The sequence below is a fragment of the Podarcis pityusensis genome, assembly GCF_964106645.2.
Source record: "Podarcis pityusensis genome assembly, chromosome: 16".
Taxonomy (NCBI): Eukaryota; Metazoa; Chordata; class Lepidosauria; order Squamata; family Lacertidae; genus Podarcis; species Podarcis pityusensis.
The window spans coordinates 17,703,307-17,731,109 of record NC_138041.1 but is presented as its reverse complement, the minus strand read 5'-3'; the positions used below and the strand labels follow the sequence as shown (position 1 = coordinate 17,731,109).

Sequence of the window (27,803 nt, the reverse complement as noted above, 5' to 3'; positions counted from 1 at the left end):
TAATTTACAAACTTAAATGTTTTTTGCTGGACTGTGTGGCCAGCAGTGATAACTTTGCACTCATACATCTGATCACAGTTGCTCTTATGTGTGTGGATTATTGAACAGGCACTGAAAAATCCCCCAGTAGTAATGATAGTTTTAAAAACAACAACAAAACAGTGCTGGGTGAGGCTTTGTAGTACCAAACATCTGGAGGCAGCAGGTTGGAGAAGTCTGGTCCAGAGAGATGTTCTTGCAACAGTGTTTTCCAGGTTGACCATGGCCTCTTCCTCTAATAATAAGGCATTTGTGACTTCCTAGATCCAGCTAAATGATATTCTTCCACTGGATGTTAAGAGCCAAGAGAGGCAAGGCTTTAGCACTGGTACCCTAATGGCAACACTTCTAACATTTTGCACCTGTTGGAGATCTTAGACTTCCACGTATATTAAAGTTGTCTTGTGTAGCTCTGCTGTATCGTAGCTATAAAAGTTGCCTCTCGCCAACCCGTTTACTGGAAATTGTGATGCATTCAGTCTCTAATTTACATTAAGAGCGGAATCCCCTGTAAATTCCCAGGCTGTCTTGAAGGGAGCAAAATCAATAGGCCAGGAAGGTGCCAGCAAGTTCAGTGTCATATCAGGAAACTGCGACCTTTGTCTCCTTTGAAAACCAGCACCTGCCCTCCTACGCAGGCAATCCCTGTCTCTTCTCCCCGCTGTCCCAATTTTTGATCAGTATGCAGACAAACATATATGAACCTCTGCAGCAATCTGTTTCAATTTCATTTTGTGTACCCTGATTTTAAATGTCTCCCCTTCTTTCCTGTTTTGAAAATGCATAAACAGAGCCTCCTCCCCATGATGGTACAACCTTATTCTGACACATCTAGACAGCTGGGAAAAGCAAACTCACAATTGGATAGGAAGGACATGGGAGGGGGGTGGGGAGCAGAAATATTTTTGGCTCTGTCAAGGCCTGACGCTGCTGAGTCACTGGATCTAGGTGGGGACCCACCAGGGAGTATTTATTGGAGTGGGAGAGGGTGGATGTTGCTTGCTAGGCCTCTTAGCTGAGAGACTAAGCAACGCAAAAGAATCTTGCTTCTGCTGTGAACCTGCCAGGTGGCCCTAGATGCAGCCATTGCTCTCTGCCTTGGCCTGTCTGTCTTCTGTCCCTTTGAGGGATCATTCTATCTTACAAAGCTGTTGTAAGGATTAGGAGAAGTGTTTTAAAGGCTCTAGAGCAGCCTTTCTCAACCTGTGGGTCTCCAGATGTTGTTGAACTACAACTCCCATCACCCCTAGCTAGCAAGGCCAGAGCTCAGGGATGATGGGAGTTGTAGTTCAACATCATCTGGGGACCCACAGGTTGAGAACCACTGCCTAGATCATTAGGCCAACAGGGTGCCCTGGTTGGAGCTGGTGGGAGACTGGGAGTTGCATCTAAAACATCTGGAGGGCTCCAGGTTGGAGGTTGCTGTGCTAGGTGGTGATCAGGTAGACAACGGTCACTATTCCCCTGCCCCTCTCTGCAGTGTTATTTAATGTTTGTGTTTATATCCCACCTTTTTTCTCCAAAGAGCTCAAGGTGGCGTATATGGTTTAATTCCCACAACAAACCATTGAGTTTCATAGCAGAGTAGGGATTCAAACCCTGGCATAGGAGCCATCTCCTTGGGGCCAAGGTCCCTTCCCCTCCCCCAATAAAATATTTGAGGTAGCTGGGCCCCTCCAAAGTTAATGGGCAACACCATTCAAATGGCGTGTGCACACTGCGTCATGTGATTGATTTATGTGGAGTGGAGCTAATCTGCACCCCCTAATATGTTATTCAAGTTGACACCCCTGAACCCTGATCTTCTGGGCCCTAGTTTGACGCTCTAACCACTACGTGGCACTGGTTCCCATTTATACAATGTCACCAGTGTACAAAGACAAAATGCTCTCAAGTAGGTCACAGTACAGTATTCTCAAAACCCATATGCAACCTTATATTATCAATGGGCTTCTTTCTAGTCTGTAGTGCAGTTTTATATTCTGCTTTTCTGCTGCTTAGTGTAATTATTAAATGTATTTGTTGTTTCATGCCCGTGCCATTTTTAATGATGCGCAGAGTTTGGTATTTCTTATTTTAGCTTAGTTTTATTAGTTTAGTACTGTAAACCCCTCTGGAATTTTTTAAACGAAGAGCGAGCAGTAAATAAAAGGAGCAATAATGCTTGTGGTCATGGTTTATTTATACATTGCTTTTTGGCCCAAAGGCACCCCCAAAGCAGTGAGCAGAATATTAATATGAAAGAAAAAATATGAAAACAGTACAATAAAGAGAGGCAGTGTGCCATAGTGGTTAGAGTGGTTGGGCTAGGAACTGGGAGATCAGGGTTCTAGTACTCACTCATCCATGAAGCTCACTGGGTCACCCAGTCATTGTCTCTCAGCCTAACCTACCTCACAGGGTTGTTGCAATGAGAAAATGGGGAGAAAGAGAACCATGTTTGCCACCCTGAGCTCTTCGGAGGAAAGGCAGTATAGGAATGAAATATAATAATAATAATAATAATAATAATAATAATAATAATAATATCAATTACAGCAATAAAAATGGAGATGTTGGAGAAGTTTTTTGGAGATGTTGACGAAAAGAAAAGAAAGCTCAACCACTTTGTCCGGATTTTCACTTTTGGGATTATGACAACCCTATCTAAAATATCTGGAGGACATGAGGTTGGTGCAGACTGATGTAGGTGCTCAAAGACTGAACTGCAAGGGAGAATGGGCTGAGGCATTGATGGGAACGGGAGACCTTTGGCTTCCTGTATGATCTTTGCTGAACAGGCTAGGCAGTTTTCTTTGCAAGGGGTTTTGTGTGCTTGTCTTCTTAATTTTTTCCTGCCCTCTCACAGTTCAGGGGTGTGTTTGGGATTTCACGATAGCTCAGCTGTGCTTGAATGGAACTGTACGTGCGTTGTAGGAGGGGGCTGTATTGTGGAACTCTGTCGTAGTGTTTTCCAAATTTCCAGTGTTCATGCAGCACTTGGGTTTCTGAATGGATCTTGAAGGAAAAGCCTTTCTTATGCTCGAAGAGCTTTTGGGGTTTGGCATGAGGGCACCTAATGAGTTGCAACAGGGAATGTCTTCTTGGGGCAGATAATTTGGCTGCTAAGCCTCCTACTTCTCATGTAGAAGGCACCAGGTTCAAACCCCAATGTCATTTCCAGGCAAGGCCTTGAAAAGGCCCCCTGCCTGAAACCCTGGAGAGCAGCTGCCAGTCAGTGTAGACAGTCTTGAGTTAAGGAACCACCAGTCTGACTTGGTATAAATTGGTTTTCTATGTTCCTAATTAAGAATCCAAGAAGCTGGAGTCAAGAGGAATGTCTGCACTTGGTGCCGGAATGATGACAATGTCTCTGCTTGATGTACCTGCAAGGGGAGATTATTTCACAAACAGGTTTCTATTTAGTAAATTATGCCACTAACTTACTTCTCATGAGCACGGTAGCATATCTCCTTGGGGCAGGCAATTTAGATATTACAGCTTTGGAAAGTGTACATCCGACTTGCGGAGATTGTTTTTGAAAGTGACAAGACACAGTAGACTTTGGTGCTGGTGGGTGTTGCTCCTAAGTTGAAAGCCTTTGCCACTTACTCATTGATTATTAAATTTATATCCCGCATCTCCTCCGAAGAGCTCAAGGTGGGCTCCCTGTTTTATCCTTGCAACAAATCTGCAAAGTGGATTAGGCTGAGAAACGGTGACTGACTGAGCTCAAGGTCATCCACGGAGCTTCAGTGGATTTGAATCCAGGTCTCTCAGGTCCTAGCCCAAAGCTAGAATCCCTACACGAAACCTAGCCACCCCCACAGGTCTGGTAAAGAGCATGAGCAGCCACCCGCCTCCAATTTGAGCAAGGAGCTCCACTGTAGGACCCAGAGGGCATCCGGGGAGATCTGACCTCTTAAGATGAAGCAGCGCACTCTCTCCAAAGGGCCCTGGGGTGGTGTGGCTACCCTGGCCTGACCTTGCCTCCTTTCAAAGCTGCTCGCACCCTCAAGTATACATCATAAATAATAGGTAATGCTCGCTCGCTCCTCCGCTCACTCACTTACGTAAGGCTTTTTAGTCAAGGACCTCGGAGCACTTTAAGGAAAGAAGGTCAGTGCCGTGATGATGGTGCATGTAGAGAGAGCTTGTAAACTGAGGCAGTGAGGAAGCGGCAGGTGACCTTGGCTAAGGTCACCCTTCAAATTGCTTTTCCCCAGCCTGGAGTCAGAATCCCAAGGAAGCTACAGCCGCGGCTTGCTGAAGCGAAGCCAGTCTTGCTTCAGAGATGAGAGCAGATGACTCTCCCTGCCCCCCCCCCACCTTGCCAACCCCTTTGCAAGCAGTCATACAGACTGCAATGGCGGCGTCTCCCTGCCGCTTCAAAAACCGTAACAGCCGTTGACTTTCTCTTTTTGATACTTTGGTAATTTAATTTCCTTTTCCTAGATCCTCTACCCTGGTTCATCCTCCCTCCTTGTTCCCACCCTCTTCCTGCCCTAGAATAGCTGGTGCTGATTCTGTAGCATCCTGCTGGTTCCCATGGCAACCCTCTTTAAAGCCAGGCATCCAGACAAGTCATGGGATTATGTGTTCATTGTGGGGGGATCAGGCAGGAAAGGTGTGAAGAAGGGAGCTAGAGAATAGGTTGGGTTTTCTCCCCCTTCTCCTGTCTTTCAGAATTCTAAATGCTGCACTTTGCAAACAGGCAGAAAATGCAAAGCGATATAGGGATGAAAGTAATATTGCCTCATTGCATGCCAGGGACACTTTTAGATACTAAGAAATGGATCCTTCCCCCCCAACAGCATGCCAGCCAGGAAGATGCTATGCCAGCCTTTGCCAACCTGGTTCCCTCCAGATGTTAAGAAGAAGAGCCTGTTGGATCAGGCCAATGCCCCATCTATTCAACATCCTGTTCTTACAGTGGCCAACCAGATAGATGCCTGTGCGGAAAACCATGAGCAGGACCTGAGCACAAGAGCCCTGTCCCCTCCTGTGGTTTCCAGCAACTGGAAATACTGGGGGTTGAACCTGGAACCTTCTGCGACCAAAGCAGGTGTTCTGCTAGGGAGCTAAGACCCTTCCTCTAATTCAGAGGTAGCCATCGTGGGGCCCATCAGATGTTCTTGGGTCTTGTTCTCGCTTGAAACTGGCACTGTAATATAGCACTGCCATGGTGGAAGTTGTGTTCCAAAACCTTTGGAGGGTACCAGGTTAAAGAAGTGCTAATGTGCTGCAGTTTTAGAGTGTTGGGCTAGATTCACAGGGGTCAGCAAACTTTTTCAGCAGGGGGCCAGTCCTCTGTCCCTCAGACCTTGTGGGGGGCCGGACTCTATTTTGGAAAAAAAATAATGAACAAATTCCTATGCCCCCAAAAATAACCCAGAGATGCATTTTAAATAAAAGCACACATTCTACTCATGTAAAAACATGCCGATTCCCGGACCGTCTGCGGGCCGGATTTAGAAGGCGATTGGGCCAGATCCAGCCCCCTGGCCTTAGTTTGCCTACCCATGGACTAGGACTTGGGAGAGACCAGGGTTCTAATCCCACTTGGTTATAAGACTCACAGGGTGGTTGTGGGGATGAAATGAGGAGATTGGGGAGAACCATGTTTGCCACACCTTGAAAAGGTAGGATGTAAATGCAATCAGTCGATGATACTAAACTAGGTGAACATAGAGCAGGCATAGGCAAACTCGGCCCTCCAGATGTTTTGGGACTACAACTCCCATCATCCCTGACTACTGGTCCTGTTAGCTAGGGATGATGGGAGTTGTAGTCCCGAAACATCTGGAGGGTTGAGTTTGCCTATGCCTGACATGGAGCTTCCTGCCTTCCGAAGTCCCAGAGTCCCTGACATCACCTTGTATGTCTGGACGTCCCATAATATCTGAACAGACCCTTTTATATATTTGGAATCTTTCTCCCTCTTCCCACTGCCCGCCCCCAATGCAGCCACGGTTCTGGTGCAGCATTGCATGTGTTAAGGCAGCATATTTTGGGTTGCCGCTGTGGTTTAGGCACTGCTGTGTGTCCTCCTCCCTCCACACAAATAAACACACTGTTGTTGTTTTTCTCCACACCCCCAGAGCTGCTGTTGTGGATGGCAAAGCGCCCAACTCTCTTGCTTTCCTTCCTTCTAAAAGTTACTCACAGCAGTTAGGTTTGGCCACAGGGGAAATAAAATGGGAGGGAAACTTTTTGTTGGGCTTTTATTTATTTATTTTGGATATTTATTTTTAGAGGATTGCCCCCCCCCCCCCGGAAATGGCTGGACAATCTAACCTCACCTCTCCAGTAGATTTCCATCCTATGGTTAATAACCTTGCAGGGTTGGTAATGTGAATGCTGGAATACTGTACTGTGGTTGGGGTTTGTTTTTGCAGATGCAACGCTCATACAAGAACAAGCCGTGTACAAATGCTAAGTGCTCAGGATCCTTCATGTATGTTAAGCACATAAGAAGAGCCTTGCTGGATCAGGCCAGTGGCCTTTCTAGTCCAGCATCCTTTTCTCACGGGCCAACCAGATGCCAGTGGGAAACTAGCAACTCGTATTGAGAAGCATTTCTGCCTCTGACCATGGAGATAGAGCATAGCCATTGTGGTTGCATGGGAAAGGTCCCAGATTGAATCCCTGGCACCTCCAAGTGAGGCTGGAAAAGACCCCTGCCCGAAATCCTAGAAAGCTGCTGCCGGTCAGTGTAAGCAAGTCATAGCTAGATGCACCCCCATGGTCAGTGACAAAGGCAGCTTCCTGCATTCCTAATAAATGTGTGGCTGGGCTGTGTTTTCAACTGGGAACCTTGTGCATCGTGTTCTTAACTATGATGCTACACTGGGAGTGCTTGAAAAAAAATGAGTGATGCTTGGTCTCTCAGTAATTGCCAGTTTATAAGCATGTCACGTAGGGAAGAAACGTCTGCCAACCCAGCTAGAGTTCTGTTGGCCAAATTAGAAGTTTATCACGGTTCAGTTTCTGAGTTTGGAGGTTGTGGTTCTCCCAGTGTGGCCATGCACCCCCTCTTCCGTTCTAATTCCCCTTTTTTGTCGTGAAAGGCTAGTCATTGGCATCTGGAAGCACAACCCATAGACTTCCCCAGCCTGGTGCCCTCTAGATGTTTTTGGGTACAACTTCCATCAGCCTCTATGACCTGGTCAGCAAGTGGGACCTTGTAGTGGTGCTGCCACCTGGGGCTGCCTGGTTGGTGCTGACCCTTGGCAGGCTTTTTCCAATAGTGGTTCCCTGGTTGTGGAATGCCCTCCCTAGTGAAGGAGAGCTGTATCCATCATTGATAACTTTCAGGAGGAACTTGAAGACATTCCTATTTATTCAGACGTTTGGTGGCTGAAGAAAACTGTCCTAGACAACCCAAAGGCCATTGGATGGAAGAATGTTTTCAGTTTTTTTAACGGCTTTTAGAATGTTTCGAACTGTAACTGGTTTCAGATGTTTTTAATTATAATTGTTTATTGAAAGTTTGCTTTGTTTTTCTTTCAAATGTCGGTTTGCTACCCTAGGCTGCTTGGGGAGGAAGGGCAGGATGTTAATAATAATAATAATAATAATAATAATAATAATACTACAGTTGTGCTGTCTGGGACCGATGGATATTGTAGTCCAAATAACCAGAAGGCCTGGACTAAGGAAACCCAATTTCAAAACTCTCACTCAGCCATGAAGCTTGCAGGATGGGCACTGGAACAGTCAGTCACTCTGTCTCCCAGCCTAACCTACCTTGCAGGGTGGGTGTGAAGGTAAAATGGAGGGGGATCATGCATGAAGCCTTGAGATCCTTGGATGAAGAATGGGACATTGATGTAGCAATGAAGCAAATGTTCTGTGTTTATAAGCACACTGAGGGTTGAGTAATTTTTGGCTTGGGGTTTTATATGGTAACATCCTGAATTACTTAAGGGCAGGGGACAGCAAATAACAACAGTAAATCAAACAGGACCCGAGTACAAGAGCCCTCTCCCCTCCTTTGGTTTCCAGCAACTGGTATTCAGAAGTTGCTGCCTCCAACCGTGGAAGGAGAGTGTAGCCATTGTGGCTCATGCTGGGCTGTGGGTGGAAGGGCCAGTCCACAGCCTGTTTGGTCCTCCTGTTCGGCAGAGGATGCTGGCAGGGATGGTGGCGGCAGGGAGCAGTAATGAGGTGTCCAGGTATGGAGCAGTGTGTCTGTCTGTCTGTGCGGACACAGGGCCTGTTCTGTGCCCCCTAAGCCAGCTTACTGCCTTCAGATATGAGGGATGATGGTCCCATTGTGAGGTTGCTTGCCCATTGCAAAAAATAATAGGGTCTGCTCTCCCCCCCCCCCAAAAAAGAGGATGCACATTTGCAAGTACTGATTTCTGTGTATAGATGCAAATTTAAAACAAATGACTTTCACTTAAATAGAAATGTGTCTTGCCATTGTGGAGAGGGCCTTGACATATGCTATATGTTTAAAGCCTGCCCATTGTACATTTAAAGCACATGGCTTCCCTCAAAGAGCAGTGGGAGCGGTAGTTTCCCCATCACAGTTCCCAGCATCCTTAACAAACAGCAGTGCTCAAGATTTTTGGGGTGGAAGCTGTGTGCTTTAATTGTGGGTTGAATATTCTTTAAATGTGTGGGGTGGATCACCCAACACCTTGCAGGCTGAGGCCAATGCAGCTTCATTTTTCAGCATCGTGGTATGTTTGGCTGGTGATATACCGCAGTGTTGAAAAGCTGGTATCGCCCAACCCTAGCACAGAGCCGTAGAAAGCCGTAGGTTTCAAGAGAGCCCTTAAACTAGCTTTCTATCATGTGCAGGGGTCAAGGAGGTTGCTGAGGCCCTCAAATCTTTTTCTGGCTGCCCCAAGAGTTTTTGGGATGGTCATGAATCAGGGTGTGGGGGAAGAGTTGAGAGGCTTATCCTGGTTACTGAGTAGGGTACCAATTTGGTGGTAGAGGAAAAAACAACTTGAGATGATTTGGGGATAATGAAAGGTGGTCATTGAATGGAAGTTGAATTGATGTGGAGCAGAATTTGTTGAATGTATTGGGATAAATAGGAGCATGACATAAGAAGGGCCTGGTGGATCAGTCCACTCTGACCCATCTAGCCCACCCTCCAGTTCTCACAGTGGCCAACCAGATGCCTGTGGGAACGCCGCAAGCAGGATTTAAACACAAGAGCACACTCCCCTCCTAAGATGTGGAGCAACTGAAACATTCCTGCCTCTAAGGGTGAAAGTACAGCATAGCCAGGGGCAAAACTTGGCTTTATTTCACCAGGGTCAAGGACTCAGCTTGGCACACCCCCTCCCACGTGCCTGTGTGTGTGTGACACACACACACACACACACACACAGGCTGGGAGCCTCAATGGTGCCGCTCTGGAGAACTCTCAGGCCATTTGGGTGGGAGATTAGTTGCCTTGCCTTCTGAGATGTTTAACATCTAAATGTGCTATCTACACATCTCAATTAGCGCTGGCAAATTTGCATCTCTGGGCCAGTGCCTCAGCTCTTTTATCTACCTCACAACATCCCTTTGATGTGCGGAGCTGAGTTTGAACAGTTTCTCTACTCAAGGCAGTGTGAGAATCCAGGTTTCCTGATGATGCCTGATGGGTCATGGTGGCAACCAAGTCATTACTCTAGTAGCCATAAGGTTTTATTGTTCCTGCCTAAGTTTAGGGCAAGCCAAGCTTAGACTGGCATTTATAGGCTTTCAGGGAAGCAATGAGTCTTCTTGTTTTCCTTTTCAATGTAACCCCTTCATCTCCAGGGCCAACCCATCTTCCTCCCTCAGTATTCATGCCTTTTTCCCAACTGTAAAAACTCCCGAACAAATATTTTTCTTTGTTCTGGTTGGCTACTCTTGAATAGTAACCTACTAAAAAAGTGTGTGCGCATGCACGCTCTTGTGATATTGATATCCAGTTGTAGTGTAGTGGTTAGAATGTCGGACTAGGACCTGGGAGAGACCAGGGTTCAAATACCCACTTGTCCATGAAGCTAACTGGGTGACCTTGGGTCCGTCACTGCCTCTCAGCCTGACCTATCACACAGGGTTGTTGTGAAGAGCAAACAGGGAGAGGGAGAAGCATGTATGCCAGCTTTTGCCCCTTGGAGATAAAGGTGGCATACCAATGCAATAAATATAGAAATTAAATTCTATCCATATGTATTTTTGTGTGATACCCATATCTATCTATATTTCTGTTTGTTTGTGTGTGTCGTGTATATGTTTCTATATAACAACACTAGCTTGGCTGCTGTTCTGAACCTCCCTCTATGCCCTGATGACTTGAGTGTCTAAAATGGGGTATAGGCCTACCAGCCAAAGACTTGGGTGGTGTTTCATGGAGCGAGTCTGTTTTCTGAGCAAGGTGTAGCTTCTAAAGCCATGGGGAGCCCTTCTGAGTCTGTTCTCAGGGTCAGATCCAGGAACAAAGTACACCAGGCTGCTGGTGTATCTTTGAGCTGCTTATTGCCACCCAAATTGCCCTTATGGAGAAATCCAGGCCAAATCTGGGGTTTCCCCCTCAATTCTGAGAGAAGCTCAAATAATTAAATCAAGGCTAGTGAAATGACCTGAGGGAAGTCTTCTGTTGCATCACTTGATTGTTACTAGATTTAAACAACAACAACAGTTTTGATTAGGCATGGGGAATTTCTCAGACATGTCTTGCACATCTTTAAAACATCAGAAGGGAGAGAGACACACTCTCCTAACAGTTGCAGTGAGGCATCTAAATATTTGCAGCTTTGAGCAGGGCCAGGAAGAAACCCAGTTTGCAAAGGGGGGTGTGTGTTCCTGCTGGGTCAACGCAACCCTGTGCTAGAGAATCTTTCCTGGAAGGAGAGGGTCAACGGTCACACTTTGGCACCACTGTGCACATGTCATTTGTGGTTGTCGTCATATTTGCTGGATCCTGTGGCTACGGGGAGGCACTGCCCTTAACCTGCCTGTTCTTCCTCTCCTGCTGGATAGCTGTGTGGGCCTCAGGCCTCTCTCAGTTTGAAAGCTGATGATGAGCATTTTGACCTGTACAGTGTGTGAGGTGGCTCCAGCTGCCCCAATTAACCGAGGGGACTCTCCATTTTCTGGTTCCTGTCCTTGGAAGAAAAAAATCTCTCTCTATTTTTGCCCTTTGGGGGATACTTATTAATTTTTACTTGTTTATTTCAGAAAGTTTATATGTGGCTTGTTAGTAAAAAACAAACAAACCTCAAAGCAGGTTATAAAAAAAGTGTAAAACAATAAATTCATCTGTAAAAACAGCTATTTAAGACATACAAATCATAATTAGAATCAGTGATAAGCTAAAAACTAATTAAAACACAAGTCAACTTTCATTCTGTGCCTCCACATTTGAAGACTGTAAATGCTTCTGAATTGGTTGCTGGCAGGAGGGGAGAGTTCTCAAATCCTGCTTGTGGGTTTCCTAGAGGCCACTATGAGAACAGCATGCTGGGCTAGATGGGCCATTGGCCTGATCCAGCAGGCTTTTCTTATGTTTAGTGCAAAGAGGTCCCATCCTAATGGCCCTTGTCCTGTTTAGACGGGCGACGAATACTGGAGCCTCTCAACAGGCGCAGCCCACAACAGTGTGCTATTTCCCCACTGTTTTCTTCTCTCCTGTCCTCAGAGCAGTTATTGCTTTCGGCCCTTAATGCCTGTTGATTAATGAGATTAAAATCTTAAATTCCTAGTGATTGTATTTTGCATCTGGCTTTCTTAAGGTTTTTTTGTTTGTTTTTGTTTTCAGTTGGTCAGTGGGAACGAGGGAGGAACAGCCTGTCCTGGATCCCGATTTGATAAGAAAGAAAAGGATGGTTTTGCAGGGTGGGTGGGGAATTAATTCCTTCAAGATAATTGTTTCTACACCCATTTGCGTCACCAGTAAACAGCTGGACTGTCTTCAGACTTCTTCATGTCATTTGCTGCAGAGTTTTTGCAGCTTTTCAGTCTTTTTCCTCTCCCTTCCGTTTTGATTGCACCTGTTGTATTATGGAAACCATTGCCAACATGGTGCCCCTCAGATGTTTTGGAGGGAAACTATTCTCAGCCCCAGCTGTGCGGGCTGATGGGAGTCCAAACTGGCAATGTGGGAGTTTGAGTCCAACACATTGGGGTGGGTGGGTTATGGACTTGAGAGTGGTGGTTTCGTGGGGTTTTGTTTTGTTTTTGTTTTTTGCATAAGGCCACAGCTGTTAGAGATTGTGGGCATTTGTACACTCCAGTCCCGTGATAGTTCTTTGTGGGTAGAAAATATATGTTACTTCAAAGGCTAAGATATTGAACGGGCCAACCTGTTTGGATTGTGTTGCATGGAAGGGATTGGAAATAAATATTCCTGCATTGCAGGGGGTTGGACTAGATGACCCCTGGGGTCCTTTCCAGCTCTACAATTCTATGATTCTATGTAGATTCTGTGAAACAATTACAGTGGTACCTTGGGTTAAGAACTTAATTTGTTCTGGAGGTCCGTTCTTAATCTGAAACTGTTCTTAACCTGAGGTACCATTTTAGATAATGGGGCCTCCTCCTGCTGCTGCTGCGCCACTGCTGCGTGATTTCTGTTCTCACCCTGAAGCAAAGTTCTTAACCTGAGGTACTATTTCTGGGTTAGCGGAGTCTGTAACTTGAAGCGTCTGTAACCTGAAGTGTCTGTAACCCGAGATATCACTGTATATACAAACCATACTTAAGGGTAACAGAGTCTAGGTCTGGTCACCTCACCCCATCTCCAAAGAGGATCTCCTAGCATTAGAGAGAGGCAGGTAGAATGATACGAAAATGGCAGTGCAGCATAGTGGTGACACAGCTTGACCAGAACCCCTGGGGGAATCTCCTCAAAGCAGAGGAGGGACCTCGTGAAGGGTGGCTTCTGGCAGAACAGGAGACCTCAAATAACCTGGTATCATGCTAAGCCAGCAGCGGCAGCACCCCCTTTCACTGCCAGCCTCCTCAGGGTGCAGATGGTGTCATTTCAGGGAAGGAGTATAGAGCCCATCTGACCACCAGGGGCCTTTATTCTTGGGGTCTACATGGGAGCAGGGAGAAGCCAGGAGATGACCCTGGGAGCTAGCAGGTGACCAGGAAGGGGGAGGAGCTGCCTGAAGATATCATGTTCCCAGTGGGACCTTTGCTAGGATAACAGCTCATTTTTGCACTCCTGTAGGTGACTGCAGCTCACCTTCTCTTCAAATCTTGATCTTGGATATTTCAGCGGTGAATGGAGACTCCATGATGAGACTTCTTCTGCCTTGAATTGCTGGCTGCTGAGGGGCAAGCAGCAGGGCACAGCAATTAAATGCATTTTGTGGTTGGAAGTGGCACTGTGCGTCCCCTTGGAATAAAAGTGCCCCCTCCTCAGAGTTGAAGGCCTGGCTGCTTTTCACCTGGCTGGCTGTCTCAAAAGTGTTTGGACGCAAATGGCCAGCCATTAATCTCTTCCCTGTGCTGTTTTGCTAATCCTTAATTAGCATCTTGTTGTAAGTTCGTTATCTAGTTATGAGTTCCATTTAGCAGGCGTTAGTGGAGTTGGCGGCAGGATAGCAGCCTTCGTGCTGTAGGTTTTGTTCCAGGATCTAAAACCTGAGAGAGGTAATATTCCAGAAGGGAATCGAAAGGACTTCTGGTATTCTGACAGATGGAGGTGGAAACGAGTGACAGGCTCGCTTTTTCCAAAACCTGGCATTTGAGATTGGCATTATCGTGTTACACACATTTGTCTGCAACTGTTCAGTGTTTAAATGAAAAGGATAGCGCTGTGAGGCACTGTGGAGACCATCTTGTCTAACATTCTGCAGTGTGGTGGGATCTGTAATCATCTCCTGCTAAAGCAAGGGTGGAGAATCTCTGCCCTAGGGTGCAAAAGCCGGCCTCTGAACTTCTCTTTCTGGCCCTTGCCAGGCTGGATTTTGTCTTTGAACTCTGAACACGCATCCTGCTTCCCCTGGAAGCTTGCTCGGAAGGGAAGGTGGCCCTTATTCTGAAAAGGGTTCCCCATTTCTGTGCTAAAGAATCTACCTAATTTACAGTTTTGCAGCTGCAGCTAAAGAAAGAAAAATGCTGCAATTCTCTAAAGATGTCTGTTGTGGACTGCAAAAAGGACCATCTGCAATACTATATTGATGTTGCTACTCTCAATTTGTATTGATAATTATTAGCTTTATATATGAGCGGTTTTATTGGTGCTATGTTTTGTCCCTGCTTCCCTGGTGGTTGTCCCAGCAGGGGGTTTAGATTCAATGCAAATTTGTGATTGTAGGTCTTTGTACTATTCCCATTTTTTTGTAATTGCTATTGGGTCACAGACAAATAGAATCACTCACCTAATTTACATTTAACCACATGCCTCATTCAGATCTTCTAGATTTGCGGGTTTCATAGTGTAATCTATGCACTGTGTGAAGAAGTACATTCTTGTGTCTGTCCTGAATCTTCCAGCATTCAGCTTCATTGGATGGCCCTGAGTTTGGGTGTTATAAGAGAGGGAGAAAACCAATGTTAGAAACGGAGATATGAAAGCTAGGTTCTAAATGGCACCTTAAACCTAGGTTATGGGCGCAACAACAGAATGTTTAGGTGCACTTTTTTGTAACAAGAATACAAAGCTAGAAATGAAAGAACTGCAGCTAAAATCTTATGTTCATTTTCACATGGTCTAGTCCTTCCCTTGCCCACCCCCCTAATATTCTTAAGAGGGTCTCTTCTTCAGTCTTCAGAGAGTACCTGGAAGTGGGGAGGCAGAAAAAGGCCCTCCTTTCCTTCCACTCTGCAGTTTTAATTTGAAACCTTAGGCGCAGTGCTGTGCCCAGAGCTCAGAAACTGTTCGTGGGAATGAAATTCCCTGTCGCAAAATGCACAAAATGGGAATTTCAAACACTGGAGAAAACCTTTTTTCCATAATTTCACACACTTCTGTATTAGTTATATCTGACCAAGGTGGGTGTCTCTAGTCTCCCACAGGGGCCAACTGGATGTAGCTGGTAGGTCAGTCAGCAGGACAGGAAGACAACAGACATCCCCCCACTGTTGCTCCGCAGCAGTTGGTATTTAGAGCTAGACTGTTTCTTAGCATGGAGGTTTTACAGAACCACCTTGACTAGACAAATTCATAGAGGATAACTCAATTAGGTGTAATGGCATAATGCAGCCTCCTGCAATCTCGTGCCCTCCAGCTCCAACACCCTTGATCCCTGGCAGGTGGCCATGCTGGCTGATGGGAGTTTGACATCCAACAGCTTCTGGAAGGCATTGGATTGTGGAAGGCTGCTCTAGGGCCACTGAAATCTATGTCCCGACTGAGCTGGAATCTGTAGCCAGAAAATCCATCACCCTGTTTACTATATATTTGAGAAGCATTGATCACTCTTGAGATCTGGCATAATTTTGAATATCGTGAATAATAATAATAATAAGAAAATAAGCCAGCTCCAGGTTTCATCCAGCAAGGCAAATACTGTGCCAGGTTGGGCATATAGGTAAATACACAAAGTGACAGCAAGTGTCATTCCCTTGTGTGATGCAGACCTGCCGGCTGGATTGAGTTTCCCAAGGGGATGGAGCTTCTCAGTTACACATTTGGAGCTTTTAATTGTGCAAAGAGACTCCGGATTGTGGGGATGGGGGAATATCTCTCTTCCTTCAAGAGCCTGGTATGCTACTTCCTCCCCCTATAAAGGGGGCATCATAAAAGCAAAGATCCACCACAAAAGAGTGGCAGGTAGCTTGTCAAAAGTCAGCAAATCTGAACAAAAATATTGAGGGGGACCCCCAAGCTGAAATGTTCTTTTTTTTATTATTATTTTACAAATTGCTTATTTACTTCTTCTTTTTTCAAGCACATAGCTTGCTGGCCCTTTTAAAAATGAGATTCTTTTCAAAGGTGCGTCTTCTCCCCAATATTATAGATGAGTGTTGCAAATTGAGCCTATTTAGTTACAGGCTGGCATGCATAGTTTGGCAAGAGAGCAATACGATTCTATAAATAGACCTTCGCCTATGGCGAGAGAGAATCTTCTTGGGTGAACAGACAGGAACCTTCTGTAATTAAGGAAGAGAATCGGTCCTTTCCCCCTCCTCATTCTTCCCTTCCCAGGCTGTTGTGGTGCAAATGATCAATATAGGTATGTATTGGCAGTTGTGCATGCATATTTTATTTTTATTATTATTATTATCATCATCATTGTAGGCTAGTAAACTGGCACTGTTGGCCAGGCTGGGATATTCTAAGATTCCTTTCAGATTGGCCTTTTCTCATAGTTGTTTTTTTTTTAAGGGCACATGCAATAATGTAAAGATTACTCCCCCACTCACCTCCTGCCAACTAGTGAGTAGAAAGGAGCAAAGGGAATGTATTTCGTGAAGGCAGGTGAGGCTGAGGATTTTGTCCCTGGGGTTTCTTATCTCGATGAAAAGCTCCACAGTGTTCTTTTCTTTCTGGCTGAGAAAGTTTTGCTACATTCCTAGGGCTGGAACGCACGCAGAAAGTCTGACCCCCTTTCCAGGACTGCAGAGTACAGAATGGCAAGGGGCCAAGTTTAATTATAGGAAAGAAGGAAGAGGAGTGTGTGTGTGTGTGTGTGTGTGTGTGTAAAAATTGCCTTTGAAAATTGTCATTGGGTACAGTGCAAATGCAAGTGGTACAGTTCACAGCAAATTTCCTTTCATATTGTGCCCAGTGTGTGACAGCTGTGTAAAAGGTGAATTCCACGTTAGGGATCGTTAGCAGAGGAATTGAAAATAAAACTACCAATGCCATAATTCTGTTATACAAATCTGTGACTGCAATTGGAATACTGTGTATGGTTCTGGTCACCTTACCTCAAAAAGGATATTGTAGAGTTGGAAAGGGCAACTAAAATGATAAAAGAGGATGGAGCAGCTCGCTGCAGTGTTTGGGACTTTTTAGTTTAGAGAAAGGGCAAATATGAGGTTTTTCCTCCCTCTCTCATAACACTAGAACTGGCCAACATCCAGTGAAACTGAATGTTGGAAGACCCAGGAGAGATAAAAGGAAGTACTACTTTATGCAGCACATGGAACTCACTCCCACAGGAGGCATTGCTTGCCACCAACTCAGATGGCTTTAAAAGAAGATTAGGAAAACTCATGGAGGAGACGGCTATTGATGGCTACTTGTCACAATGTCTGTGCTCTGCCTCCACAGTTGCTGGAAACCACATGAGGGGGGAGAATTGCTCTTGTTCTCAGGCCCTGCCTGCAGATTCCCACAGGCATCTGGTTGGCCATTGTGAGAGCATGATGCTAGGGCAGCTGGGCCATGGCCGTGATCCAGTCCCAAACACTGCAACTTCTCTTTATAGGTGAGTCACTCTTGGTTGGCTTGCAGCATTTTCATTCTCTTTCCTGTTGTGCTCTTAAAAGCCTCCATTCTGACATGCACATGCATCAACTCTAACCAAACCCCAGGATGGTGGGTGGGTGCAAACTACAGATGGAAGGAGCCTGGTTGTGCAGATGGGGACTGGTTTGCTTCCATTGAATTCTATGGGACAAAGTACGGCAGCCTGACAACTTGGGAAAGAGTTGAAAAGGGGCTTGTTCTGTTGACTCATAGTGCAACTACTTTCTGGGGGGGAAGCGCGGGTGAGTTATAGGGTGGGGAATATCTCCACCTCCTCCAAAGTTTCACAGATGGCAAATAGCCCTTTCAGCAGAGCCCTGATGCTCATCTGAAGACCATCCCAGTTATTTTGTAGGGGGTGAAAGCAGGGCCGTCTTAAGCATATCCGGCACTGTGGTTCAAAGATCCCTCCAGCGCCCCCCGTCCGTTTCCCAGAGTTGCCAACCTTTTTTAGGGAGGACGGTGCTGCTGGCGATGCGCCCAGCTTTGCGAGGCTGGAGGAGACGGGCAGCTCCTCCGGCGGGGAAGAGGCGGAGGCTGGTCGCGGCAGCTCCCGGGCTCAGCTGGCCACTTCGTGCCGTGGTGGCCACGGCAGGCAGAGGCTCCGGGCGTGGTGCTGCTTTGGCGTGGCATGGCGGAGGCGGGCAAGGGCGGCGAGTTGATGCCGGGAGGCACCACATCCAGCCTCCGCCACTTCCCTGGCGCCCTCCAGAACGTGGTGCCCTGGCGCCCTGTGCCACTAGCCTCTATGAGTAAGACGCCCCTGGGTGGAGGCATTCCCCTACCACATCCACCTTTTCACAGGGATGGCAAACTAGTGGCCTTCCGGATGTGTTTACTCTGTTAGCTTGCTAGCAATGAGTGAACATATGAACCTGCCTTATTCAGAATCAGAATATTGGTGCATCTCTAGCCTTCTATTGCCTCTGGCTCTCTGAGGTCTCAAGGGGAGGCTGTTCCCACAAGCACATCCTAGCCTAGCATTATTTCCTCTGAGAACGCTGTGGATTGGCACCTTCTGTATCCGTATAAGACTCAGGCTTTGCCACGGAGCTAGGCCCCCGCCCTCAAATGAGGCAAATTTTGTTTGCAAGCTTGATGTCATCCAGAATCTGGGGGGAAATAGCTGTCCCACCTCCCTTGCAGGGCTTGAACGTGAGAAAACAGGGATAAATATAGTCATGTAGCAACGGCAGAAAAGACTGAAATAAATGGCGTGGGTTGTAGTAGCTCCATTTAGGGCATTAACAGCAATGTACATCATGGGCATATAGAGCCCCCCAGGTTGATGTGATTATCATGGACTGAACAAATTGGGAAGGAGAGGCTTTTTTTGGAGGGGGAGCATCATGAAAAAGGTTCATTCCCCTCCCAATGATAGAAACCCAGTTCTCTGAGGTTTGCAGGTTGGCACATTATGAATGTTGCCATCTTGGCTCATTCATCCAAAGTCCATAAGAAAACTGTCTGCCTTCATTCTGTATTCCTCCTCCCTGCACCCTCTTCTTTATTGACTGAAGTCTTTCCCAACCTGGTACCCTCCAGATGTTTTGGATGACAGCTAGAGATGTGAGACCTCCAGGTCTGACCTGAAGTCTTCAGGTTTTCCTGGCCTCCTCCAGGTGGCAGCTGGAGGGCTTTAATCTCCAGGTGGGCAGGAGTGCCTTTAATAAAAATTAAAAAAAGACTGTACATGCAGATTGCAAGCTTCAGCCCAGCAAGAGCTGGCTGCAAATTATAGCATAGACAATTTTTTTTGGGGGGGGGGGAGTTGCCCTCCTCTGCTTCCCTCTCCCAATTAACCTACATCTCCTGAGCCAGCTCCGTGACATCACTAAAGGTGGCCTCTTAAGTCTCAGGTTTGGGCCCTGAAATCTCAGGATCTGGCATACTTCCGACCTGGCAACCCTGTCAGCCCCAGGCAAAATATGTGCATGCTGGCTGGGAGTTGTATCGGGGCTAATGGGAGTTATAGTCCAAAAATGGCTGGGACCGGTGGAAGTTGTACTGATATTTTGGATTCCAGTTCCCATCAGTGCCAACCAGCACTGGAGGGCATCAAGTTAGAGAAGGCTGATTTCCTGTAAAGGAGGGTTGCCAAGTTTCTGGAAGCTCAGACCCTCAGATGCAAGGAGCAGAGGCTGAGAATGAGAAGGTGATTCCTGGCAGGTAAGGGAGAGTAGCTTGGAAGTTTCGGGCTGGATTCCAGAGGCAGGAGATGTAGGATTATAGGAAATTGCCCTTATACTGAGTCAAACCATTGATCCATCTAGCTCAGTACTGTCTGCACTGTTAGGCAGCGTCTCTCCAGGGTTTTAGGCAGGGGTCTCTCTCAACTTTACCTGGAGATGCCAGGGATCAACCCCTGGGATTTTCTGCACACATAGCAGATGCTCTGCCATTGAGCTATTGCACTGGTTTGATCAAGAGGGAAAACTGGCTATGCCAGGGCTCTAGGAAGTATCGTTTGAAGAGCGGAATCTCTCAGGCAAATATATAGCTGTGGGCCCCTTGTGGACACTGAGGAATCAAACCGAAGCTCACAGCCACATCCTGACACCTGGAAATGATCCCATGGTATCCTACATTCCTTTACTCCCCTCCCGTGTTGGATTCCAAAGCAGGTTGAGGAAAGTTATAGAAATGACCATCAACATTTTCCCGTCAAAAGCCCCGCAAAACTTTAAAGTCATGGCCCCAGTTGTACTTCTGACTGATATACCAGTGTGATGCGCTAAACTTCATTCACACCATGCTGAGATACAAGAATGAATGTCATTGGACAACATTCCTACTCCCACACCCTTTCTGCGCATGCCTGCTTCTGTTCCCCCATGATTCCCCCACCAGAGGTGGTGGGCTTTCCTTCCTTGGAGGTTTTAAAGCAGAGGTTGGATGGCCATCTGTCATGTTGAGATTGCTGCATTGTAGGGGGTTGGGCTAGATGACCTTTGGTGGTACCCTCCAACTCTACGATTCTCTGGAAATGACAGGAAAGAACTGTATGCTGTTGTACTGCCCCAAATTTCGCCATTTTATCCCTTCGATTTTCCAAGTTTAAGTGGGCTCCAAACAGATCCCCCCCGGGACCGAATAACATGGAAATGCGTGATAAACGTGCACTATATTCCCTTAGTTTTCCAGAAGTGGTTTTTGTGCCATGTGAAAGCCCAAATATGGTGTGGAAATTAGCAGTTAGGGAAATGGAATAAACTGCAGTGTGAATGCAGCCCTGGAAAGTTCCTGCACTTCTGAATGTAACTGCTGCACCTGGTGGTTAGGACACTTGATTTTTCCAGGGGCCAGTATATTGTAGAAGTATGAATAGTAGGAACAGTTATGTTGGCACAAGTTTTGTACATAATTGGGGAGGAGGGGACCATTTAGAGTGGCCCCCAAATGCTAGTTGTGCCAGTTCCCCTCATTGCCTTCCCCTCAGCTCATGGGCAGCACCGAAAGGCAGGGCAGGAGGTAAATGCCCCCCCCCCAAAAAAACAAGGAGTTTGCCCCCCATTGCTGGACTCTTGGCATTAACATACAGGCGTCAACCATTTTGCATGGGGATTCCATTTCTGGCCCCACACACGTCAGCAGTCACACATTAGTTGGACGTGTGCAAAATAATTGCCGTTTGTACTTGTATACTGTTACTTTAACACAGGGGTCAGCAAACATTTTCAGCAGGGGGCCAGTCGACTGTCCCTCAGATCTTGTGGACGGCTGGACTATATTTTTTGGGGGGGGGGAATGAACGAATTCCTATGCCCCACAAATAACTCAGAGATGCATTTTAAATAAAAGCACACGATATACTCATGTAAAAACACGCTGATTCCCAGACCTTCCGTGGGCCGGATTTAGAAGGCGATCGGGCCGGATCCGGTCCCGGAGCCTTAGTTTGTCTACCCAAGCTTTAACACATGGTACACAACTCACCCACCCAGAAATATACTTTACCCTTTCTGCGCCTGCCCAAAAATTCTGGTGCCACTGTTTCAGCTCCATTTTGTGGCTTAAGCAGCAATTGCAAGGCTTGGCAGGTGTGCCTGAGTGCCGGGCCCTGGCAATGCGGATAGGCTGTGGTTAGAAAAGCTGTGAGGTGATTCAGAGCCGCCCAGCTCATGTTCACAGCTCCCCTCCCCAGGAATGCTAGCAGCTGCTGCCTCTCTCCTCCAAAGGCCTTTTCGCCTAACCTTTTGAAACCCTTCCTTTAAAACTAAAAGCAAATAACCCCCCCCCCACTTCCTGGGTTAGGTGAAATGACCACTGCATGGGGCATGTGAGGGGATGGCAGGCAGACACAAGAAAGAACAACTTCACCCAGCGCGTAGCTCACCTACGGAACCTCCTCCCACAAGAGGCAATGATGGCCACCAACTTGGATAGCTTTACAAGGGGATTAGGCAAAGTCATGGAGGAAGTGGCTATCTTGCATTTCAGTTGCTGAGAATCGCACCTTGGCCACATTCACACCATACATTTAAAGCACTGTGGTTCCCCTGCAAACAGTAGTAGCTTCCCCCAAAGAATCCTGGGAGCTGTAGTTTGTTAAGTGTGCTGAGAGTCATTGGGAGGCCTCTAGTCCCCTCATGGAGCTATAATTCACAGAGTTCCCTTTGAAGAGGGATTGATTGTTTAAGCCACTCTAGCTTCATATGAGGGGGATAGGGAGCTCCTAGACACCCTCAGTACCTTTAACAAACTACAGTTCCCAGAATTCTTTGGGAGAAGGCATGACCACTTCAAGTAGTATCATAGCGGTTTAAATGTAAAGTGTGACTATAGTCCTTGGGAGAGTTGTTGTTTGGGTAATAATAATATAAATTTATATGCTGCCCATCTGACTGGGTAGTCCCATCCACTCTGACGCCTTTCAACAGTTATCAAACCACAGTAAAACATCAAACATAAAAAAAACTTCCCTATTCAGAGTTGCCTTCTAAAAGTCAGATAGTTGTTTATTTCCTTGCCATCTGATGGGAGGGCATCCCACAGGGTGGGCGCAACTACCGAGAAGGCCCTCTGTCTGGTTTCCTGTAACCACATTTTGCAACAAGGGAACCGCCAGAAGGTGGATCTCAGTCTCCGGCCTGAATGATGAGCTTCCCAGAAGAGGCGTTTAGATTTGCCGCTGTGAGAAAAGGATGCTGCGCTCAGTGGGCCTTTGGCCCGATTTAGCAGGACACATTTTGTGTTCATAAGTAAGCCACTTGGAGTGGCCTCCTTTTGGCTATGTCCACCCTTCTGCTTTCCCTCCAACCTCATCCAGCAGTTTGCCCCTCCTGGCAGTTTTCAAAGACTTTGGAGGAGAGGGACTTGAACTTGTGTGTTTTGCCCCCCAGCCAGGAGAGGTTTGCTTCAAACAGTTTTGGGGGAGCTCTCTGTATGTGTGTGTTTGGTTTCCATGGGGACGATGACAGGCCCAGCTGTCACTCAACCTGGGAGCAGGGTGTTTGCGCAGGAGGCGTGGGGGCCTGCTGCCTGAATTCTTTCTTTAAAGTTGCTGACTCATGTGAAGGGCAAGTGTGTGTTTGTGTGTAGGTGAGCCAGAGAAGGAAGGAAAGATCTATAGCTTGATCATTACTTCCTGAGCCCCTTTTGACCATCTCTGGATGCTATCTCCTACCTGCTGGGTTTCTCTCCCGCTTTGAAAGGAGCAGGGAGGGGGAGACCAGCATCAATACACAGCTTTCCTTCCCAAAATAATACCTCCCATTTATGGGTTTTTTTTGTGGTGATGGTGTTTGTCAGGTTTTGTTCAGTTTAACCTCTATTCCTTTTCTTGCAATAGCTTCCCACTTCAGCAGCTTGACAATCATGCCTTTCATTTGAAAGAACCCAAGCAAGGTTTTAGCCCTCATGGATGCTGTTAGAAGTTTCAAAAAACATATGAGCAGCACCTGCTGTGTTCTCTGAAGCCAAAGTAGGGACACTAGCATTGGCAGAAAGGGACAGAAGACATAATTCTTTGCTGGACCCCCTCCTATCAAACATGATATGTGATGGAAGCTAAATAAATATACATAACTTGTAATTTGCTAAATCCAGCTTGTTATGCAGAATAAGTTCATTATTTCAATTTTGCAGCTCTGCTCTCAGGTACCTGGAAAAGAAAACTTTGCTTGAGGTTACCTGCTACCTCCCACACCCACCTTCCAAATGGGAGAGGGCTTCCTTCCCATGCCTTCAAACCTTCTGGGATATTTTTACACGCACACACACACACACACTGTTCTTGTCTGTTTGCTTGCAGTGTGTTCAGTGGCCTAGGGTGGGAGAAGAGGTTCACTCTGTGATATGTGAGAAGTGACACCTCCGCCTACGTGGGAATTGGCCATCTGTAAGGCAAGCCTGTTCCAGACCAGCAACCAAAGACCTGTAAATCCAGCGGGTGCTCAGCTCAGCTCCCTCCTCGTAGGTGCCATTGCGTGGCAGATAACGACAGTATTATATAACGCCGCAACCTACCTTGGCATGCGCTTAGCCGGAGGCTTCTAAATCATTAATGCCGTTGCAATCTTTGCCGTTAAGTAGGTCAGAAATGAGATGAGAATTCGGGAGGGCAGCGCGGAGACTTGGCAGGCAGGAACGTGAGCGCAGTTGGCGAGTGAGCGAGGCTGCCTTTGCCACCTCTGATGCTGCCAGGGACAGGCTCGGGAGGTGGCAGTGGCGAGGGGGGTGATGACAACGACGTCTGTAACCAAATCTAGAGCTGGGGACGGTGCCTTCCAGCCTAAGGTGCTTGCTGGGACTGGCGCCAGGGGATGTGAACTAGGATTAGGTGTGATCTAGCACCTGAAGGTCAGAAGGTTGGCCTGGGAAGGGCAAAAGTGTCTGCTGCAAGTGGGGAACGCACCCCAGACTCCATCTGTCTTATGTGGCTGCTTCTGTACATGCAGGTCCTCTGTTGTTTACTAGGCTGAGGGGTGCCGCCTGCTCATCCTAAACCCAAGCCCTGGGTGAAAAACATCCTTTTATGACCCAGTTTTCTTTCGCGGTGGGAGGTTGGTGGGGTGGGGGGAGAACTAGATAGTGAACTTCAAACAACAACTGTGCTGTGTGTGCCGATTTGATCAGGTATTCCCTTTTGCAAAGGAAAGATCCCTGTTTGCTTCAGGCCTTGGGCTCTTCTTACGCTCTTCTCAGGAATGCAAAGTTGCTTGAGCTACAATCCAGGGAAGGTGGGTAGATAGCTCCTGTGTCCAGAAGATAGGCCAATTGCCTGTTCCAGACAGGGTTGCATTACCGCTGAAGGAGCAGATATGTAGCTTGGGGGTACTCCTGGATTCATCTTTGTCTTTAGACTGTTGATGGGAGCGGACAACCGACAGCATATGACACCTCTGCAGAAATATCGGCCCATATGCTATGGGGCCAGGTTCAGGGTTTTTATAATGATATAGAAAGCCACAAACAGATTAAATCTGGGGTCCATTAAGGACTGCCTAAGTAAGCTCTTATATCCCAGCTTGATCACTGACATCTCCTGGGGGAAGTGCTGTTAGTCAGTCCCCCCCATGTTTCAGGAACCCCACTAACTTCAACTAGAAATTGGGCATTGAGTGTTGCCAGCCCTATGCAGAGAAACACTCTCCTGCAGATTTTGGGCAGGCATCTTGGCTATTAACCTGCTTCAGGTGTCTTGAAGATGTTCTGTATACGCTGCCCTGATATTTCACATGAGGGGCAATCCATACATAAAAACATATGAAGTGCACAGGTTGTCAACTTTTGGTGACCTGGGTCCAGGACTCTGACCTACAACAACAAAACGTGATTTGGTTCATTTTAACTTTTGACCAGGTCGCTTAAGTCTTTCTTGACAAGTCCTTTCTGCCTATGCCAGCAGAGTGACCAGATGCTTCGTAGAGGATTGAGCTCCTATGCTTTTTTAATTGTGATACAGAAAAGGGGATTTTGGCTCCCCACCCCCGCATGCAGTATTACAACAAGGCTCTTAAATAATGCCCTGACCACTAATGTTTGTGGCCACTCTGAGAGGTGTTCGTTCTCTTCAACCCACCCGCAAAGCGCATACACACAAACATTGTTTTTACCTCTTGCCCTTCCAACATTCATCCATCTGTTGGTTTCACTTCTGTCTCTCCCTGTGCAAGAAGGAAGTTGATCAGTGAGACTGAAACTCGTGGTTCTAACAGTCACATTGCTCTGTGGATTGGCAGGCCTAGGGTGAGCCTGGATGCTCTTGCAACACACACACACGAAAACACTGCTGCTGCTGCTGCTGCTGCTGTATCCTGTTCATGTTATTATGATTGTTGCAACTACCTCTGCCCCTCCTGATCTGACATCCCCTCCAAATAGGGATGTCCCACCCCCCACCCCTTTTAGCACAGATTGCTGACTGAAGCTTTCCATGCCATTGCACATTGTGGAAGGCTCTCCACCGCTTGTGGATTGCTACATTCATGTTTTTCTAAAATTTCTTCTTCTATGGCATGGGTAGGCAAATTAAGGCCTGGGGGCCGGATCCGGCCCAGTTGCCTTCTAAATCCGGCCCGTGGACAGTCTGGGAATCAGCGTGTTTTTACATGAGTAGAATGTGTGCTTTTATTTAAAATGCATCTCTGGGTTATTTGTGGGGCATAGGAATTCGTTCATTTCCCCCCCAAAAAATATAGTCCGGCCCCCCACGAGGTCTGAGGGACAGGTGGTAAGAAAATAAATAAATGGAGGTGGGGGAGTCAGAAGGGGCAATCTGAGACTTCTTATGACCATCCCAGAGCTCTGGATAGGTAGGGATGGTCGTGCAGGCAACAATTCTGGGAACTTCCTAGCTTTTTTGTGATTCTGCCTTTGCGTGTGAACCCTTGTGTAAGTTGCAGGTCCACTATGCATCAGAGATCTAACCAATGCTCATAACTGTATGCTGCATGTATGTTTATGATGCTATACTTTGTTTTGTTTTTGTTGCAAAACAACTAAAATCTATTTTTCAAAAAGGGACTAGTAACTTTCAGGAAAGAGAAATGTGGTCCATCTGGTGGTGCTAGCATGATGGGTTTTAGCAGCCTTTGCCCACCAGATATTTTGGCCTACAATATCTGTCACCTCCAGTGAGCTCAGCTGTCTTCCCATTGGCCCCTAGCTGACTGGGGCTGATGGGAGTTGTAGGCTGTCACATCTTGAGGGGAGCCAGGTTGGCAAAGGCTGAGCTGTAGGGCCCTCCGTATCCACAGGCTGTATGCCACTGAGTGTCAGATGCTGGGGAGGGCTGTTGCCTGAATGCCATGCTTGTGGGCTTCCAGGAGAAATGTGTTTGGTGGCTGTCACTGAGGAGAACAGGGTGAGGGACTAGATGGGCCTGCCTTGTTCTCATCCTAAGGAAAGAATGGCAAACTTTTGGAAAGTTCTCCCCTTTCTTTGTCCCTTGCACTTTTGCCAGCTTTGAATAAACATTACAGACCATGTCCTGGATCCAAAGAATTGTGAAAAACAATTTGTTGAATCCAGAAGGACTTTGGGCTTACTTTATTTGAGTGCTTCTGCTGTGTCACATAGCAAGCGGCATTTGAACCTGAGGGAGGTTGTTATAATAGTATTGTGGAGTCCAGGGGTGTGTTCCAGTTGGCCTTCCCTTCCCTTGGGCTACCACAAGCCAGTGTGGTGTAGCGTTGAAACTGATGGGCTAGAGACCTAGGCTGAAATCTTAACAACCATGGAAGCTCACTGTATGACTTTGGGTAGCCAGTTATATACCTCAGCCTTAACCTACCTCACAGGGTTGTTGTGAGGATAAAACTGAGTGGAAGCAGGGCGGGGTGAGAAGCTGTAAGCTCCTTGGAGGAGAGTTTGAATAGCAATGTAATCAATACCATAAGCATTATTTGAACCCTGACGGTATATTTACAGAAATGAAATGGTTATCAAATTAGACTCATTTTTCTGTTTAGACTACTGGCTCTGAACAAAATTGCCTTTGGCTTGTAGCATCTGGCATGTTGAATGGGGAGGGAGAGTCCTACTGAGGACAGTCCTCTCTTTGGAAGGACTGAGTCTGCTCCACATTTGATTAAACCCTAAGAAGGGAGAGCGGGATGTTGAAATTGTCTATCAACACTTGTTTTTTTAATGGATGTTTATATTTTTTGTGTCACACACACACACTCACTTGTAAACTATTTTGGCTCATTATGTGGCATATAAATAAATTATCATCATAATGAACACCTCCCGGGCAGCAGACTGCGGGCCTGCATACAGTTCACCTGATCATTCTTTCTCCATACCATGAGATGTGTCTCTATTTAAATGAGAGCAATTATTTCTGAGGCTGCGTAGACACACTGTACCTTAAGAGCGCATAATTTTTTGAGGGAAAGAATGCGATTCAAATGTGCTGCAAAGGTACATTGTGTATGTACACAGCCTAAATCTGCAGCAGTGCATGATCAAT

General features: G+C 46.8%; 1 protein-coding gene and 2 long non-coding RNA genes across 6 annotated transcripts in view; 1 reads left to right on the top strand and 2 right to left on the bottom strand.

Annotated features, from left to right (window-relative positions):
- The window catches only part of MEF2D (myocyte enhancer factor 2D), a 143,987-nt gene that overhangs the window by 23,931 nt on the left and 92,253 nt on the right, over positions 1 to 27,803 (top strand). The window lies entirely within an intron of this gene.
- On the bottom strand, positions 83 to 17,537 carry LOC308464761. The gene is made up of 3 exons (XR_013980155.1): positions 14,936 to 17,537; positions 14,349 to 14,485; positions 83 to 327 (listed from the first exon to the last, which is right to left on the bottom strand). It is a non-coding gene; the product is annotated as an uncharacterized lncRNA (long non-coding RNA).
- On the bottom strand, positions 21,184 to 25,611 carry LOC308464765. Its single transcript, XR_013980159.1, has 3 exons — positions 25,444 to 25,611; positions 25,015 to 25,144; positions 21,184 to 23,489 (listed from the first exon to the last, which is right to left on the bottom strand). It is a non-coding gene; the product is annotated as an uncharacterized lncRNA (long non-coding RNA).